We start from the raw sequence: 20,191 nt of genomic DNA, 5'->3' as shown, positions 1-20,191 counted from the left end.
TTTTTTTTTTTAAGATTTCATTTATTTATTCATGAGAGACACAGAGAGAGAGAGAGAGGCAGAGACACAGGCAGAGGGAGAAGCAGGCTCCATGCAGGGAGCCCGACGTGGGACTCGATCCCGGGTCTCCAGGATCAGAACCTGGGCTGAAGGCAGCGCTAAACCGCTGAGCCACCTGGGCTGCCCTAAACATACTATTATATGGCTAACAATTTACCCAGGAGAAATGAAAACATGTGTTCACACAAAAACTTGGACGTGAATGTTGATAATGGTTTTATTCATAATAACCAAAACCTGAAATTAGGATACATGTCCACTAAATGTTGAACAGGTGAACATTGTACAAGATGTCTGTGCAACGGAATACAACTCAGCAATAAAAAGGAGCAGACTATTAATACATACAACAGTATGGGTTAATTTCACATGCATTCCCTAAGTAAAAGAATCCAGACTCAGGAAGTCTATATACAATATAATTAAATATTTATATTTTGCATTTCTATGGCATTCTGGAAAAGACCAAACTAACTGGATACAAAACAAAGTGCATGGGAGAGATTTGGCTATAAAGGTTTGCTACAAGAGAAACTTTTAGGGATGTAGCTGTTCTGTGTGTTGATTTTGGTATCAGTCACATGATTGTATTTGTTGAAACTCCTAGAACGGCACAATAAGAAGGATACACCTTAGTGTACGTATACCTCGAAAGAAACATATTCCTGTATGTTGCAACCAATGGTGGAGAAAATCTAGGTGGCAAAATCAATTGGACCTGCACTTCCGTGCAGGTAGGCTTTCTATTTACAACTCCCTTAACTATTACACTGTTAGTTGCCTTTGACATAGATTTTAGGGGCATCTAAAGTTCAGAAACAAGAAAAGGTAGTGAAAAGTCTCTTAGAACCAAGGAAATAATACAGTAGTAATTTTGTGCTTCTATAATGTACACTTTATTTTTTTTTACAGATTTTATTTATTTACTCAAAATAGGGAGGAGAGAGCACAGAGTGAGAGGGAGAAGCAGACTCCCTGCTGAGTAGAAAGCCCAACACGAGGCTCGATCCCAAGACCCCGAGATTGTGATCTGAGGCAAAGGCAGATGCTTAACTGACTGAGCCATCCAGGCACCCCTATAATGTACATGCTATATTCAATCCAGTAAAGGTCCAGGTTATCAAGATCTTTTCTGACCTGGAGACTGTGTTAGCCACCTCTGCCCAATAAGGATCCCTGAACACTAGGGCAAATGTCCCTTCTATTTCTTCATCCAAGCAGAATGTGAAAACATTAGACAGAGCAGTGCCTCTGGCAATGAAGGTGACATCTCTCTATGTCATTCTATGTGAGCATCTTTCAGCCAACATGCCTCTTCAGGAATATCCTAATTGCTGGAGAATAAATGGAGAATCTGGGCTTCCATTTCCCAAAACTCAGTGCCAGATATTGAGCCTCCCTCTGTGTCTAAGACCCCAGCTTGTGGTACCTTTAGGAAGAAATAGGAAACATTTAGGAATAAAGAGCCATGAGATGTGCACCTAACTTACTCTCAAAAGGTTCAGGAAATAAATATTACTTTTTGAAATGATCATTATTATTGTCAAAATTATTCCCAAATAAAAAGCTTTCTAAAATGTAGTCCTTAAAGCATGTCATTTTTAAATATACATTTAACACTGTAAACTCTGTTTAATTACAGAAGATGAGGAGAAGAAAGAATGAAAAACGTGGTTTTCCAAGCCCTGCAAAAACCCTCTATAGACTGGATCCTTATGAAAATGTCAGTTCTAAATATCACTTGACGGATGTTTTTCCCAGGGTTTTTATTGGAAAGGATGTCAGGCATACCTTCTCCTCCAGACATAGTCTTCTGTGATGTGGTAGGCCCCTGAAGACATTTACCTGCCAGTCATTCCCAACACAACACTCTCCTTTTTCCCCAAGATCCTCCAAATAGGGACTGAATATTTACTGCATTCATGTTAACATTTCACCTTTTCCACTGCTTGGCGTGGCTGAGACCTTTTTGGACACAGTCAGTGATCCTGTTGTTCAATGATTTAAGCAGTCCCATAACCTCCTTTTTCTCCTTTCTGGTCATTTTACTGCATACTACAACTTGGAATGAAGGGAGGTGCACACATAACAGGAAAGAAGAAGAAACTATTCCCAGTTCCTTGCCTTCAACATAGATGTGTGGTCCTGATAGATGTGCTGATAAGACAGGAAGAGGAATATAGCGGCTCAGATGAAGTTCAGGGATATGGGTAAAATTCTTGAGCAATTGCCAGATCTCAGAGAATTAACACACTAAAAGTGTAATTATCACACTTACAATGGTTGATATGGGTTGGGTGGTGCTCCTTGACTTTAGCTCATCATCATCTTCAACATGCATCCTGCACAGATGTCACTGCATGGGAAGAAGGAGTGGGTGGTATGTGGATATTTATGCATAGGTCCAGAAGTGGCTTACATCACTTCAGTCCACATCATACAATCCACAATCAATCGCAGACGTTGACACTCCTCCATCAAGAGATGGGCTATATTTCCTTCCCTTGAAACTGGCTGGACCTTTATTAACTACCTCTACCAGTGGTACATGGTGGAAGTGACACTGCAGGACTTCCAAAGCAGGGTTGTAAAGGGTAATATAGCTGTGGCTTGGCTCACTCTCTGTCTTTGAATGTTAATGCTTGGGCTCCAGATGCCATGTTGTAAGGAAGCCCAAGCCACATGGAGAAGACACATGTGGATGCTCCAGCTAACAGCCCCACCTAGTTCTGAAGCCAACAGCCAGGAGCAACTGCCAGACCTGTAAGTGAGTGAGCCTTCAGCCAACCTTCTAGGGCAGGTCTTAGACATGATACAGTAGAAATGAGCCATCCTGCTATAACTGGGTAAATTCCTGACCCACAAAAATGATAAGAAATAATAAATCATCGTTATTGCCTTAAGCCACTAGGTTTGGCAGAAACCTGTGCAGCAATACAGTGAACATCAGGCTGTTTGTCAGGATTCTCAGAGCACCAGCTGGGAGAAAAAAAGTTACCACAGCCATTCTTAGCACTGCCATCCTCATCAGTTATTGTATGAGTCAGGATCTTGGCAAGAAACACAGATGTCATACTGAAAAGAGGAAACTATGGAGAGTTTTTAAAGGCCATTAGGGTAGGGTTAAGCAAACTTATTAGTGACATACCTGGGACTGACAACAATGGAGGGACACTACCATCCTAGGCCTCAAGAGGCATGGTGGGGAATGGTGACTAGAGTCTGGCAAGAGCTCTAACTACAGGGTAGGGGATTCGCTGAAAGAGGTCATGACCTCTAGAAGGCAACCACTGTCAGACTGAAGCTCAGCAAACCCAGCTGGTGGAATAAATTCCCAAACTCCCCTCTCACTCTGATTTTCCATTCTTATTTTCTATTGGCTGAACCCAACAGGAAAGGAAAAGGCAAGGGAGCCTGGCTGATGCAGTCCATATGCGTCTCCCAGGGGGCAGAGTGGGATGACAAAGGTAGAAAGCAGACCCAGAGAGGGAATGCAAATATCCTGCCTGCATGCTCACCATCATCAACAGCATCTTCAGCATCATCTTTGTACTATTCAGATGTGTGTACTGCTTCTAGGTTTACAGAATAACTCCTCATACTTTCTCTTGTATCATCCTCAGAAGGTCACCCTTCCAGTATCCTCTGAATCTAACAGAGGGCTTGAAACATAACTGGTGTTGAGTTCAATGCCATACATATCTAGAATGCTTACTCTGTTCAAGGCCCCAGGCTGGAAACATGGATACAGAGATTAAGATTTCAAGATAAATATGTTAAATATAAGAATTACACAAAGTGTTGAGAAGGCTTGATCTGAAAAGACTCAGGGATGTGGTAGTGCTCAAGATTGACCTTCAGAGATAGGCAGATCTCAACAGTTGTGCTTGGAAGGAGAGTTTTCACATCCTGGGAACCATACAAAGAAAAAGTTGAAGGTGGCAAAGTAGAACATATGCTCTGAGGACAAGAAATATTTCCATTTTGCTAGAGCATAGATATATAGAGATTAAGATGTAAGTTATGAAGTTAAAAATGTTGAGTGGTTATATAGCGGTAAGTCCAAAAAAAACCAAGATGCATTGGTACATACCAGCACATCAGGTACAGGGGAGTCACTGATGGCTTTTAAGGAGCGAAAGAATGTGTTCTAACTGTTCTTCAGGAATATCAAGTTTACAGCAGTGGCTGGGACAAATCAAGTGAGCACACATATGACACGGAGAGATACTTATGGGGCTACTGTCCTGTTTCAGTAATGAGAATCTTGCCTGGGGGGATGGCAAGCAGAAGCAGAAGAAGAGAATGTGGCATCAGGTTGACAATGTGAAAACCAAGAGTAGACAATGACTCTTCCTACAGCCAGTCCCCACCGGGCATAGAGATGCCTTTGTTCAACATTCACAAGTATTTACTGAGTGACTCCTTCATGCCAAGCACTGCTCTGGATTTTATGAACACAGCAGGAAGCAAGATGGATAAACCAATCTCACTGTCTACCTGGATTCAAGAACAGAGAGTAGTACCACCGACACAACCAGGGTGAGTATCCAGATACATTTTATAAAAACACGTAAAGTTTTATAAAAAAAACTTTGGAGTACTGAAAGATTTCTTTCAATTTCAATGTTTAACATATACATAAAAAAGGTTTCAAAATTATCTTTCAGGGGCACCTGGGTAGCTCAGATGGTTGAGAGGCCAACTCTTGGTTTCCACTCAGGCCTTGGTCTTGGGGTCATGAGAGTGAGCCTTGAGTCTGGCTCTGACTGACCGTGGAGACTACTCTCTCTGTCTGCCCCTCTCCCTACTCACTCTTTCTCTCTCACAAAATAAATAAATAAATCTTAAAGAAAAGAAATTACCTGGGAATCCCTGGTTGGCTCAGTGGTTGAGCATCTTGCCTTCGGCCCAGAGTGGGATCCTGGAGTCCTGGGATCGAGTCCCACATCAGGCTCCTTACATGGAGCCTGCATCTCCCTCTGCCTGTGTCTCTGCGTCTCTCTCTGTGTCTCTTATGAATAAATAAATAAATAAAATCTTTAAAAAAAGAAAAGAAATTACCTTTCAGAGCAGATATGGGAAGGGGAAAGGAAGCTTCAGTGAGATGTGTTGGAGAAGTAACAGGTAGATGGCTTAGATTTGGGTATTTATATGCAAAGATCCACACATTCTCCTGCCACCCACCTATTCAGTTCTCCCTATTGTCTTCCACACTCACCACAAGTCACCTAGGCCACTGAGAGTTCCAGTAACATGCAAACCAAAAGTATATACCACTTAGTGATATTTTTTAAATCAAGAAATACAAATACATAACACAAAAATATACTCAATATCACTCTTTACCAGGGAAATGCAAATCAAAACCATAATGAGACATCACCTCACATCTGTCACATAGGCTATTATCGAAAAGACAAAGATAACAAGTGTTGTTGAATGGAATATTCCTCAGCCATTAGAAACGACAAATACCAACCATTTGCTTTGATATGGATGGAACTGGAGGGTATTATGCTGAGTGGAATAAGTCAATCAGAGAAGGACAAATATTATATGGTCTCATTCATTTGGGGAATATAAACAATAGTGAAAGGGAATAAAGGGGAAAGGAGAAAAAATGAGTGGGAAATATCACAGAGGGAGACAGAACATGAGAGACTCCTAACTCTGGGAAATGAACAGGGGTGGTGGAAAGGGAGGTAGGCGGGGGGTGGGGGTGACTGGGTGACAGGCACAGACTGTTTAAAAACGGGCATCTCCCAGAAAATCTGCTGACACTCGCAGGTATGCAGGCATCTTTATACCTGTGCCTGTGAAGAGGGGGTTGGGTTTAGGATTGGGTGAGGGGAAGAAGGTCATGAATGATTCATTTACTCAATCATCTTTATTGAACACTTTCTGTTCTCCACACTGTGTTGAGATGAATGAGACAGCCTCAACCCTAAAATATTTGTATTCTCTTGAATGAGCTTGAATTCTTGAGAATTCTTGAATTCTTGAATTCTTGAGAATTCTTGAATTCTCTCTCATGAGCTATGAGATGAATGAGACAGCCTCAACCCTAAAATATTTGTATTCTCTTCCAAGAAAGGGGAAAATAGCTATAGATGAAATTAACCAGTCAGTTTTTATAAGTTCCAAGGGCCCAGCACAGCGCCCAACTTTATTCAGGAAGTTAGGTAACCAAGTTGGGTTTATCTTCATTTTTAAGTGGACAAGAGAGGTTGAACAATGGTTTAAGGCCACAAGCATTAGGGGACCAGCCAGCTTAGAGTAGTCTTTCCATTACATGCCAAGCTAACAATTTCAGACTATGGAGACCCCATCTATGATTTCCAGTAAACTCAGTCTTGAAACAAAGGTGGGACTCACCTTTGCCTTGCTTCACCCCAAGGAGGAGGGAAATGAGAAGGTTCAGAATTGGAGGGAGATGTTGTCTTTGAGGAGGCTAGTGTTGAGTCTGGTCATTGAACTAGCAATTGAAATCATTAGAGGATATTGAAGAAATAAATTGAGAATTTCATCTTGGGGCACCTGAGTGGCTCAGCAGTTGAGCATCTGCCTTCAGCAGGGTGTGACCCCAGAGTCCAGGGATCAAGTCCCACATCGGGCTCCCTGCATGGAACCTGCTTCTCCCTCTGCCTCTGTCTCTGCCTCTCTCTGTGTGTCTCTCATGAATAAATAAATAAAATCTTTTAAAAAGAGAGAGAGAGAATTTCATCTTGTAAGAAACAGGAATTCTCTGATGGCCTTGGTGAGCATAGGAACAGAGAGGCTTGGGGATACTTTCCAGATGCCAGGCCATAGAGTGAAAGATGCCAGGAAACCCAGAAAGGAGGTTAAACAGAGGGGCCTGGACATGGATGTTGGAGGTGAGGTTGGAAAAGGAGATGAACATGGGAAGTTAGACATTACAAAGAAGAGCCAACAGTAAATATGGTGCCTCAAAAACATGGAAGGGGAGGATGAGAGAAGGAACTCATTTTGTCAAAACGCTGGGTAGGAGGGAGTGATATCTAGGGCCACCAGAAGAAATGTCTGACAAGCATCTAAAGAGGTTAGACTAAAGAACTCAGGAGGGAGATGAGGCTAGAGGCTGGGTGGAGGTCCTCTACACAAAGGTGATGGGGAGTAGGTGTAGCTCTTAGATGGAAGAGTCAAAAGAGAAAAAAGCAGAGAGCTGAACCCTGGAGCCTCAGAGGGGCTTCCACGGATGAATAGGAGAATGATGAGCAGTTGGTTAAGGAAATGATTATTACAACATCAGAAGAAAATCCATAGCTGCATCATCATGGAAAGCAAGGAAAAGAGTTTCAAGAAGGAAATGCTAATGAATGGTGTCTTCCACTGCCATGCTCACAGAGAGATGGCTGTTGGGTCTGTGATTCCAGGGTTGAAATGCGGTGTGTATTCTGGTAACAGACTAAACAGTGGGGAGTTAAAAAGAACAAAAGGAGTAAGCTAGTCACAGCATCACCTACAGACGACTTCTTTGACTACGTCAGCAGTCAGCACTAGGAAAGGCCTTGACAAGAGTCTAGGAGAAGCCCATGTGGCTTCAGTAGACAGGAAGATGGTCGCCCAGACTCCAGTCTATATCTAACATGAAACTGCTGAGAGATTTGGGGGGCAAACAGCTTAAGTAGTGTGAACCCCAATTTTTTCACTTGTTATTTAGGAAATTTTCAAATACATTAGAGACAATGATATATCACATCACTCCACTCCCAGAATTACCAACCCATAGTCAGTCTTAATTTACGTTTACTCCACCCACTATATACCCCAGCTGCTTCATTGGAAGGTTAATTAGAATTAACCCATATTAAATCATGCCTTCCTTAGATAATTTTTTGAATGTTACTCTAAAAGGTACAAACTTTAAAAAGTATAGTCACATGCCATTGCTACATATAAAAAGTTGTCAACAATTCCTGAATAGGCCATACATGTTTAGATTTCTCTAATTATCTCATACTATTACAGGGCTGAGGGAGGTGAAGGAAGAAGTTGTTTTTTGAAATAAGATCTAAAAATCTACAGGTGGCAATTGGCTAATATATGTTTTCTATGTTTGAGTCTGTAAGATCTCCCTGTATCTTTTTCTTAATGATTATTTGTTGAAGAAACAAGGTATTATGTCTAATATATCCTGTTTCTCACCATCTGGATTTTACTGACAACACTCAAACAATACCATTCAGTTTCTTCGGTTCTCTCTATTTCAGTTAGATCCAGCAGTTTGATGTGGTTCATGTTTGATTTTTGTCAAAAAATTTTGTGTGTTTTCTATTGTATCACATTGGTAGGTACAAATGTCTTGTGACATCTCTTTTTGTGATGTTCAGATTGATGTGTAGGTCCATAGCCATCTACCCCACCCATCTAGGATGAATCTCCAATACTTTTCACATTGACAGGGAGATACAAGTTCTTACTTTCTTATAGAAAATCTGATCTATTTCGATCAGCAAAAAATTCAAAGACTCTACACATAGTAGGTCAATACATATAAAAATCGATATTCCTTTAATAAAAAATGTATATTCATATCCATGATAAACTATAGTTGATTTCTTTAAGATAAAAGCAAGGTTCAGAATGTGATCTGTCGCTGACATTGAAATGATAGGTATAGAATCCCTCATAAAAAGCACAGTGAGAGCGGTGCCTCAGTGGCTCAGTTGGTTAAGCATCTGCCTTTGGCTCAGGTCATGATCTCAGGGTCCTGGGATCGAGCCCCAAATTGGGCTCCCTCCTTGGCAGGGAGCCTGCTTCTCCCTCTCTCTTCTGCATGTGCTCTCTCTTGCTCTCATTCTCTCTTTCAAATAAATAAAATCTTTAAAAAATGTATAATGATAATTGGATGTAAGCAGCTTGTTCAAACTGTCCCTCTCTGTGGGCCTGGGCACAAACTTCTGGAAACCCACTATTGGTAACAACACAGGTGCTACAGAAAGCAGGTTTTCCTTGTCATAGGGGCCTATATGAAGGTGCTGGCAGGGAGAATGGAAAAGCAGTGATAAATGTGCATTACGAAAGAAGAATTAACAGGATTTGGTAAATAATTAAAGAAAGGGAGAGTTGAAACATTGCCAATACCTTGACCAACTGACTCTCAAGTAACAAAGGAATGCGATTTGGAAATTTCACAAGAGCATGAAAACTGTCCTGCTGGTTTAGGCCAATGGACATCCCAACTGGTATTGCTCCAACTTCACAGATAACTGGTGTGCTCAGATAACCTCAGAAATTTCCCTAAACCATCAGAATCCACCCTTTCATCTCTAGATATTTCTTAGAAAAGTGCTAATAAACAACAAATAGACCCATTGCTCAGAGATATCCTAAAATGCTGAGTCATGTGCATTTTAAGGAAATAAAATATTGACTCATTCATCTGGAAATATTCAGATGCTTCAGTCCCTATGTAATGAATTGGTTAAGTAAATACACAGGGGAAGCTGCAACACCCTTGCACATATGAAAAATTCTGTAGAATAAGTCAGAATTATTCCTTCTGCCATGTAGTCAATATCATTAATGATCCGCAGAGCTGGGGGGGCCAGAAGCTTGAGCACTGGCAAGGGTCAGGAGACACACCAGGGGCCTACCCCAGGGTCCTGGAGGAAAGGAAGAAGGAAAGAAGAGAACAGACAGTGAAACCTAGAAAAAAGATCCGAGAGAAACAACTCGATCCTGGAACTGGCCCCCAAAATGCTTATTAGAAGCAGTATATTATAGTAAATCTCAGGAGTTTAGTTTAGACTATCTTTTTTTAAAAAAAAATTATTTCTTTATTTGAGAGAGAGCAAGGGAGAACACAGAAGGAGAGGGAGAAGCAGACTCCTGCCGAGAGGAAAGCCCGATGTCGGGTTCCATCCCAGGACTCTGGGATCATGACCCGAGCCAAAGGCAGATGTCTAACCATCCAAGCCACCCAGGTGCCCCTGGTTTAGACTTTCAATGGAAAAGTCCCCCACCACAGAACCTATTTGTCAGTGGGTATTCCCAGACCAAAAAAAGCCTGTCTGCCAACCCATTTTTACCCACGTTGGTGCAAAATTACCTTCAGTGCAGTTAAGGATCTCATCCCTCCAGCTACCTCACAAAGAAGAGACCCAACACCGACACTGGCATTTGACAAGGAACAGTCCACATGGGAATCCGATGTCTATCGGGATGGCTGTGCAGGCTTGCTGGTATCTGGAAAGAGCCTTCCACAGACAATCAGGGCCTCTGAGGGGCCTCCTGCCATGGAAGGGCCTTGGGCTCCATCAGTGGGGGGTATCCCTATGGTGGGCCACAGAGGGAGTCAGGGATTCTTGGGAACAGAGACTGCTTTAAAGGTGTTGTGAAGAACTTTGTCATGTCATCTCTGTTTAAGTGGAAATCAGTGGAGGGCTCTGAGGCCAGAGGTTCATGGCAGATGATGGTTCTTGTAAGAAAGCAAGCTTTGTGTGGCCGGAGGTGGTGTTTGCAGCACGGTAGACAGGAAGGAAGAAAGTGAGGAATGTGTGCTGAGCAGAGTGTGATCTCGGCACCTTTCCTTGGCAGTACTCGAGCCTCACTTGAGACAAATTCTTAAGATAATCATAAAAAAAAAAAAAACAGAAAAAAAACATAGCAACCTTGTTGATGTTGGGATTTGCACTGGGATTCCAAATCGAGAGGTAGGGCAGGAGAAACAGGTTTGGATTTCTTTCACAGAGCAGGCAAAAGAATGCGAGTCCTTCTCAGCAAGGATCGGGAGCTGACGGCTCACACCAAATCGCGCCCCTTGTTTCCATAACCAGAAATGAGTCCCAAATGCATCACCAGCATCATTTATGTCCAGGGAACTTTGCAAAGCCAACATTTTTTTTTACAATGGTCTGGGAAATTATTTTATTTTAGAGAGAGAGAGAGAGAGAGAGAGGCTGAGGACAACAGATGCATTGGCATTTCCAAGCCTTCACCCATGTTACTTCCCAGGAGCCAAGGGTGACATGCAACCACCCCAGTCCCTTCAGCATCAGTGCATCAGTGTAAAAAAGAAAAAGATGCTTCTGAGAGTGTGTGGCAAGTGAGCTCAGAGGCATGAGGCTCCGGATTTGTGGTTAGAAGGATGAAGTGAAGGTGAGAGTGCAATGGTTCTCCCGGTGGCACCTCCAGCGCACACCGACAGGCCAGCCCCAGCAAGCACAGGGAGATAAGTGGAGGACAACTCTTTCAGCTGAAAGTGGGAGGTCACGAGTGGGCCTCCTGGGAAGGGGACTGCAGGAAGTAGGGGTGAGGGAGAGAGGAAGAGGAGGCAGAGAGGAAGAGGAGCACCATGGGGCTGCTCACTGTCATCCCCCCAAGAGCTGAGTGGAATGCTCATCAGACCTGCCCCCAGAGGAGTAGCACCTACCCTGTCCCCTGAAGCTTGCAACTACCAGGAGCAGGCTGGGAAGGGTCATGCCCGCAAGCCCATAGGGACTGCTCTCTACAGAGGTGATGAGTCTATGAATCAGGATCCAAAAGGAGCCCATATGTCCCCAAACCAGAGGGGCCCCCAGAGTCATCACCCACGAATCGTTTTCCTCATGTCATTCTGGAAGGCGCTCTAACAGCCACATTGGCCCTGCACACTTCTCTCCTCCCCCGTCACCATCCCTCTAAGATCTCTGTGGCTTGTCCTCCAGCAGGAGAGAGGAAGCACCTACAGGCTGCATCCCCGTGTGAGCCTCAGCCAGGTGGTTTCTGAGCCACCTCCCAGCCTGTCCCCTCTCACCTCTGCATCTGGGCTCCCGACCTCAGGATGCCAAAGCACCTATCTGTCTTGGACACAGAAGGAGGCAGACCTCTTTACTCTCAGAATCCCCATCTTTGCAGCTGTAATTCACACAGATGCATTCTCAGTTCCTTCTCTGTAACTCCAGAGGTCCCTTCCCCTCCTAAACATGTTTAGAGGAACGGAGTCTGAGCCATGGGTTTTCCGCAGGTCACACCCTAAAGGAGTGTCTTCACAGAGCAGCGCTGACAGTCCACCACGGAGGAGGGGGAAGCAGAGAAATGGGCAGTGGCTCCTTCCCAGGAGGACACATCCCTCGTGGGGCCAAGGCCCACAGCAGGGCACATGGGCTCCAGGATCAGTGCAGGCTGGTCCTCCCCTTCTGCCCGAGGGATCTTAGGAGCATGATTTATTTGCCAAACACAAGACCAGTTGCCATATAGATGGTGCCAAGATCAAGGTAAATGCCGTCCTCTTCAAAATTTGAGTCTCTGCCCTTGACCAACTTCCATAAGGTGGGTGACCTTGAGAATTACTGCTAGGAACATTTCAGAAGGCTTTACATTTAACACATCTTTTTCCTACATCATTTTGGGCCTTTTCTCTGGAATAAGTATTTAAAACCCTACCCCTGTACAAAGTCTTCCTCAGAAGATACATCATTAATGTGATCTGGAACTGTTGGGTCACAGTTCAGAGAATTTAGGGTGCCCCAGCCTTCCTACTCCACTGCCAACAGTAAAGTCCTGAGACCCTAGGATATGTGGTTTCTAGCCTTCACCGATTTTTCTTTCCAGGAACTGTAGCAGAGTAAGCTGCTATTTTGTTTTGTTTTGTTTTGTTTTGTTTTGTTTCTGATACACAAGACATCCCAGGCCCTAGAACATGGGTGGCTAGCATTTTAATTAATGTTAATGCCTGGACTGACCACCTTCCTCCCCTAATGATTTTTAGTAAGGGGAAATAAATAGCAAACTGGAGAAAAGCCATGTATGAGTGTGTGGGTTCTTTCTGGAAAAGGTACTCACCTGGGTAGGCAGGCCAGCTTCCTTAGCAGGCTATCTCCGTCCTCACCAACCCCAGTCAATATGGAAAATTTCAGTTCAAATAAATCAGTTGTGGGGTGGCAGGGGGTATTTCTTCTTCTAATAAATAAAATAAATACTTCTGGGGATTCTGAATCAGTTTGGAGTCTCCATTTCCTTGTTACAGGATCATTTTTATTCTGAAGTCAATAGTACCAGAATGTGTTAAGCCACAATTTCACAACAACAAAAAAAGATACATGGCAAACGCCCTCAAATTCCTAGACTCTGGCCCTACAATCAACCTGATATTTAAATCAGCATGGTAACCCTCTGTTGGTTCAAAGTATAGTCACAGTTTCCCCAGAGATACTGTGTTTCTTTTATCTTTTCCAGTAAATTTCTTTTTCCCCCAACCTTCATGGTTAAGCATTTTATCCAGTTTAAACGATGGGGATTTAAATTGCTATTTTAGTGGAAGAGGCTTGATTAAAACCTGTGTCCTCATCAAATTATTGGACAGTGGTTCTTGGGTTCTGTTTACATTAGTGTCAACCTTAATTTAAATTCTGCATAACTATATTTGCTTCGCTAAATGCATTCACCAGGAACAAACCACAAATTACTTTGCATTATGAGCAGAGTCTCTTTGTCTATTGCAAAGTGTTTTGAAATTAGCACCATAAGTAACTAGCTGTAAGTGTCACTCGATCTCCTTAATGCCTCATTAATCAAACCCCGTGGCAGCTGGTGTGATGTCCAAGCCCGTCTCATATAAGATCAGTATCACTTGCTCCTTGCTTCTGACCACAGTCCTTTAAACTTGATTCATTATTTGTGTCTTTGCCTTCCACTGTGGCATTCCTTCCTCCTCAGAGGCCTCCCAGCGTGTGCAGCTTTGTGCAGCATACCAGTCACATGTGCATTCTTTGCAGAAATTGGCAATAAAAAAACATTTCCCCTCTTGTGGAAATCCATGATCTCAAAAGGAGAAAAGTAATTTCCCTGAGTTACCCACAACAATTCAATATAATTTTCAGATCACTCTTAAAATGATGTGTGAGAAAAATTGCCCTGGGCAAGTTTTTCTTCATGTCAAGAGTTAGGGAGGAGAAAAGAAATTCATTTACCCAAGCAGACTACGATTCCTTCACCTGGCCCCAGTTTTCATAAAGGTGGCACACATTTAATCTAAGCACCTGATCAGAAAAGCAAGTGTGTTTGTCCTTTATTATGTGCTAACATTTCTGTACTAAATACAGTATTTTAAAATCTGTGCTTGCAAAAGAAATGCATAACATCTTGTACTTGACAGTTTTATTGCGATCCTTACAGACAAAAAAAAAAAAGGTTATTCCATCCATCCATGTTTACACAAAAACATAGCAAAAGTAACATATTTTAAGGAATCCTTTTTTTCATGGTTCCAACACACATTTGCAAATGTCTAAATAGAATTCTCCCTCCCCCCATCTTCTATTGCTTCTTCCCTGCAGGGCAGAACACACACACACACACACACACACACACACACACACACACATCTTTTAGACCAAATTTAATACTCACTGGCTTTAAAAGTACCTAGCAGCTCTACTGGACAATGGGCACATGACATTTTCCAGGATGTCTTGAGCCGGACTTGGGCACATGGGGCAGGCGTCTCCGGGCAGGGAGGCCCTGTGCCCGCCAGGAGTGGTGCGTGGCTGTCCCCCGCACGCGCAGGTGGCACACGCAGAGCTCACCGTGGAGTGGCGGAGGCCCGACAGGTGCTCTCGTCTCTTGCGGCTGCGGCTGCGGCACGTGAGGCCCCTCTCACAGAGCACTGTCTCCATGGGAGGCCTTTGGCTCCATGGCCTTTCCTTCTGACCACCCAGCAGGAAAAATATACAGAAGGTTTTGTTTTTTCTTTTTCCTGTGAGTTTTGTCAGTGTGAAAAAAAAACAAAACAGCATTGAAACTTTGTACTTCCCGCAGGTGGGCTTCTGGCCTGTGAACAATTAATGCAATCATAGTAAGCTGTGAATTTTCATTAGTGTTAAACTTTTTGCCTTTTCACCTTATAAAACCATTCAGGCTAAATAAACCTTATTACAATAGAATTAAGCATTGTGGCCTGGCTCCCAAAACCAACATTGGTGGCAAAACCCACTGAGTTGGAACACACACACACACACACACACACACACACACGACAGTGCAAACCCATGTCAGATTTTGACTTTAAAATGAATTTAATGTAAACCAAATTTTGTGCTTATTTTTATATTATTACCATGTCTACTGTCTCTTATGGCATTTAAAATGGGCTCTGACTTTAAAAGAGCAAATGTGAAAGAACATTTGATTATATTTTAGGTGACATTTACTCTGATTAGAGGGGTAATTTATGGCAATTACAAAAGTATATTTTATGTTCATCTCCAGATCACCCTGTTTTTAACTCTGATTCCAGCAGCCTCTATCCATTACTATCCTGAGCAATATAAGTTTGAAAAGGAGGAGTCCAAAATGATTTTTAGAAGTGTCAGATCATCACCAAACACAGTTTTTAAATTGCCAATTCAAAACTTTCCCCTCAGGAGAAAAAATGAGTGGAAAATATCAGAAAGGGAGACAGAACATAAAGACTCCTAACTCTGGGAAATGAACTAGGGGTGGTGGAAGGGGAGGAGGGAGAGGGGTAGGGGTGACTGGGTGACGGGCACTGAGGTGGGCACTTGACAGGATGAGCACTGGGTGTTATTCTGTATGTTGGCAAATTCAACACTAATAAAAAATAAATTTATAAAAAAATAAACAAAAGAAAACAAAACTTTCCCCTCTTTCCAGCAGCCAGAGAACTCTGATTATTTAAACCAAAAATTCTGCCTTAAAAGCCCCCCTCCCACCTCCAATCACTATATGCATACCTCCTCCGGCTCCTTTTCCCCAAAAAGCATTTCGGTCTAGCAAGCAGTACAAATCGCTGAACCCTTTTATAGAAATGCCCTGCAAAGATTGTATCTGATCTCTGCTCAGATTTAAGAAAGAAAGGGAAAAATCATGAATCAGATACAAGCCATGTCACAGTCCTAGCTCCTCCGTGCCCGTCTTCCACTCTGTCATTCCATTCTCCCCCTTTCCATCCCCCTGTACAATAAAGGAGAGCTGAGCCTAACCCCCTACAGTATAGGCACCCCGAGATTTAGGGGGATAAGTACAGCCTTACTTAGCTGCGATGCTGCAGCTGTGCTCTTATCTGGCCAAAGGAGACAGGGAACAACAAAAGACCCCAAAGAAGGGACAGTGGATGCATGGGAAACCCAGTACCCCAGCATTGTGGTGCCCTTCTGCTGAGCAAATAGTTCAAACTGTTCATTCCCATCTTCTATTCTCTCCCTGGTACATTGTTTGTGCCCTTGCATTTCATTCTGCAAGGAAGGTTGCTCTCTGGGCCTATAAGCAAACAGTCCAGAAAAGAGCTAGCCAGCCTCTTCTCTTCCCGGGAGAACTAGCATTTTTATTTCGGCTCCAAGCTGTCAAAGACCTGGAGAGTTTATGTCAGTGTCCTGAATTAATTGCTTTAAGCTGGAGCAAGCTCCATGGGCTACCAAATGTCCAGAAGATGTTTATTAATAACGTTTCCTCCAAGATTCTGGTTCCAAGCTGTCCTCGGTGGTGGCCTTTATCCGGCTACCACCCTGCTGCCCCTGGCCTCTTGGGACTTGCCTTTTGCAGTCATCGTGACCAAATTTAGAATTGACTGGAGTGGAAAAAATAGCCACTTATGGAAAAGGACATGGATGGTGAACATCTTTGTTTAGGCCCAGAAAGGTCCCAGAGTTACAGAAACTGTGTGTGTGACCCTGAAGTGGGCCCGGGAGGCGGATGGGGGGAGGACCTGCAAGGATACTCTACTCTGGAAGCTCATGTTGCCAATGCAATTAGCAAAGGGAGCAGAATAAATCACATCCTTCTGCTCCCCTTCCCTACCTCCTCCCCCAAATGAAAATTCAGGGAGGCTGACAACAGGATGCATTTTGAAGTTTTCCTGGTATAAAAAAAAAAAAGCCTCTTTAATAGAATGAAATAATAAACCAATTTATATACTGATATAAGACTAGGATCGTGAGTGCCATTGTGTAATTTTCCACTTGACTTTTCATTATCTACCTGAACAAAATCAATCTATATGTATGGGATCAACATACAATTCCGGAGATAAAAGCTGAAAATAAATGTGCTTTGCATATCCCGCAGATAAAAGACACAGTCCTTCCTACTGCCTTTTCTTCTCCAGAAGATGCATTTATAAAAGAAATTGTGTGTCAAGGAAAAAAACGAGATGTACATGGCGGGGTATCTTGCGTGTTGACTCCTTTGCTTGAAATATTGATCCCACAAATGAGCAGTGGTTAATAAGTACCCAGCAGACGATATCAGGTCTTTTGCCCTAGTTTACCCAGAGCCCAGAGTGCAGTCTGGGTCAATGTTTCTCCCAACCAAATCTCCCCACCTAAAAAAAAAAAAAAAAAAAAAAAAAAAAGAAGAAAAAAAGGACTTCCTCTATTAACATGGATTTAAGGCTGAGGACTTCAAGGGCTTTCTGAAGCCTCTCCACAGAGACAAAGCACACTAAAAAATCACATTATGTTAGAAACCCCCGTGCAGTAAATGGCCAGCTTGTGAAAGACACTCAGTCTTCAAAAGGAAAGGAGAGGTGATCTGGGGGTCTTGGGGTTGACATTTTTTTCACTTAAGACAGGTTGAACTCTGTGCCTTTTATACTCTCCCTCACCCCAATAATTGAAAATGGCACGAAGTACAACTCTCCCCATCCTGGGACCCCTGAGACCCGTGATCCCCTTTCTTTTGGAATGTGTGGCCATCAGCACGGCACACATGTGCTCTGGTGGGCAGGTGGCAGAGGCACTGGTTTGTGTGTCCTGGGCTGCTGGTGCCCCCCACCACCACCCCCGACCGAGTCCAGGGTTCACTAGGGGAAGCTGTGCAAGCTCTGCCTACCCCAGGAGGGCGCTCAAGGGGCCTGTTGACAGGCTGGCTGTACTCTGCTTTCCATGAGGCTGAGAATTTTATCAGCCCCCAAAGAAAGGCTCACAAGAGAAGGGTACTGGAGCACTTTTCACCACAAGAAATCACTCCGTGTCTGTGGATTTTTTCTGGTCATTGGAAAGTAATAACGTCTCAAGATAGTCACCTACTTTCAGGCCAGGAATTTATAAAAATTGGCCACTGGTCAGTATTCAGTCACGGTAAGCTTAGTGACTTCAAGATTAAACGTCTACTTAGGCGACCTGTCACAACTTCCATTTGCACTGCAGGGCAAATCAGCATTTTCACATTTTAGCATCTTGGGTTGACATCTTCTGATGCCTTGCTGGTCTGGTGGTTTGGTACAAGGCTGCAAGTCTCGATTCTCATGTGCCCCCTTCCCTTTGTCCTGAGATCTCGCTCCATATGCATTCACAGCACCCATCTGGACTTGGACTATCGCCTCTCTACGGACAGTCTGCTTTTGTGTCTCATTCCTCAGTTGATATTCATTGAAAACTCAGAGAAAAGCATCCAGGAGCAATCTGAATTTGACAGCAAAGTTATGGCCTTTTGGGGACACTCTTGTGATGGTCAGAGTTCAGCTTGCGGAGAAGCTCGTGTGCTTTCTGTCACGTGGGGCCCTTAGGAAAACAGCATGTTTCCTGCCTCTCATCTTTTTGCTCTGGTAGCTGGGAATAACACATCTAGAGAAAACGTAAGAATGTGGCCAAGGAGAGTCAGGCAGTCATTTGCATTTTGTTTGAAAAGTGAACTGCATCCTAATGGTATGTTTTGAAGTCTCTATATTCTCACTAGAAAAGTGATGCCCTCTATGGCTAGAATATTCGGCCTCACTGAAGATATATTTTATACATGTTTTAATCACTCCCTGATTCAAACACTTAATTGGCATCACAGAGAACCAGTATAACACCTGAGCTTCATCTATCTTATAGAAAATCCTTTCAGAGTTTTGTACCCCCTGAGCTCCATGAGGAAAGCGAACACACGAGAGCCAGGGGTTCCTACATCCACAGCCACGCTTGCTCGTGCTGGAAAATGTTATTGCTGAGTGATTTTATAGCCACCTTCTCAGGGACAAGGCTCCACGCGAAGGCAGAACCTAACGGAGAGTCAGACCACAATCCATGTTCATAAGATAAATATTTACTAAACAGAAGGAGTGGAGTTGTTTTAAAAGGTATTTTTAGTAATTGGGTCAGAGTTGAACTATCTTGATGTTAATTCCAGCTGAAGAAGAATGGCTAGTCAGAAGTCCAGCGAATATACGTAAATGCATACATTCAGATAAATAGAATAAGTCAAAGTTGGCATCAACTTTTGCTACCTCTGACATTTTAAAAGCCATATATCAACAGTTTAAAATCTTTCGAGGAGGAGACGGATGGTGTAAACAAATTCAGGAATGAGGGTGAGGGACAGATGCCTGGGTGGCTCAGCGGTTGAGTGTCTGCCTTTGGCTCAGGTCGTGATCTCGGGATCCAAGGATCGGGTCTTACATCGGGGTCCCTGGCAGGAGCCTGCTTCTCCCTCTGCCTGTGTCTCTGCCTCTCTCTGTGTGTCTCATGAGTAAATAAATAAAATCTTTAAAAACAAAAAAAAAGGATTGAGGGTGAAAACATGTACACGTTGGTCTTCCTGATGGGGGTAAAAATGGAAAAAGACAAGCCCCCTCCCAGGCTGTTGGCACACTGCAGCCATGGAAAGCCTACCAGGACCTGAAAAGTGGAAAAAATTACATATGCATAAGGGCAGCCTGGTTTGACAGTATATCTGCTTTTGTATCATAAGCTACCTTATTTTTCCTTCAATAATTGTCCTGTTTTTCCCTTTCAGTGTGTACACAACATCTTGAAAAATAACCAGAGTACACAGTGTTCTTAATCTCCATCAATGCCAGGAGACACAGTGCAAAGCCTCACTATGTCCCTTCACTCTAGGGACATAGATTGATGAAGAAATAAGGAACCCATTTTACAGATGAGGAACTAAAATGTCGTCCTTGCCCTGTGGGAAAGGCATTTAGTTTACCCTTCACCAAAAAGCCAAGCCAGGAATGCTTTTCAAAGCTGTTGTTTTTGCTTTTGGTTTTTGGAGGGCAGGGGAAGGTGGGGATGAGTACTGGGTGAAATGTGGCCCTCACTCAGAATCTCTCACACACCCCTCCAGAACCATCCACTCAAACTCAGTGAAGATAAAATCCCTCCTGGCTCTCTGAATCATCAACACAGAAATCCATTCTGAAGAGGGAACAATCTAGAAAGAGAGGCAGGAGAGGGTTCTGCTG

General features: G+C 43.3%; 1 long non-coding RNA gene across 2 annotated transcripts in view; it reads right to left on the bottom strand.

Annotated features, from left to right (window-relative positions):
- Nucleotides 1–252: 252 nt before the first annotated feature.
- LOC144297831 (uncharacterized) overlaps nucleotides 253–20,191 on the bottom strand; it is a 33,580-nt gene continuing 13,641 nt past the window's right edge. Inside the window, exons 2-4 of one of the 2 annotated variants that reach the window (XR_013364686.1) lie at nucleotides 4,926–5,100; nucleotides 2,339–2,416; nucleotides 253–2,217 (exon numbers count right to left, since the gene is read on the bottom strand). This is a non-coding gene — a long non-coding RNA (uncharacterized LOC144297831). The remainder of the gene's footprint in view (nucleotides 2,218–2,338; nucleotides 2,417–4,925; nucleotides 5,101–20,191) is intronic. The other variant, XR_013364684.1, reaches the window with a different exon arrangement.

Source organism: Canis aureus, chromosome 26, assembly GCF_053574225.1.
Source record: "Canis aureus isolate CA01 chromosome 26, VMU_Caureus_v.1.0, whole genome shotgun sequence".
Classification (NCBI taxonomy): domain Eukaryota; kingdom Metazoa; phylum Chordata; class Mammalia; order Carnivora; family Canidae; genus Canis; species Canis aureus.
The sequence above is the reverse complement of the archived record's forward strand: the minus strand, read 5'-3'. Positions and strand labels throughout refer to the sequence as shown.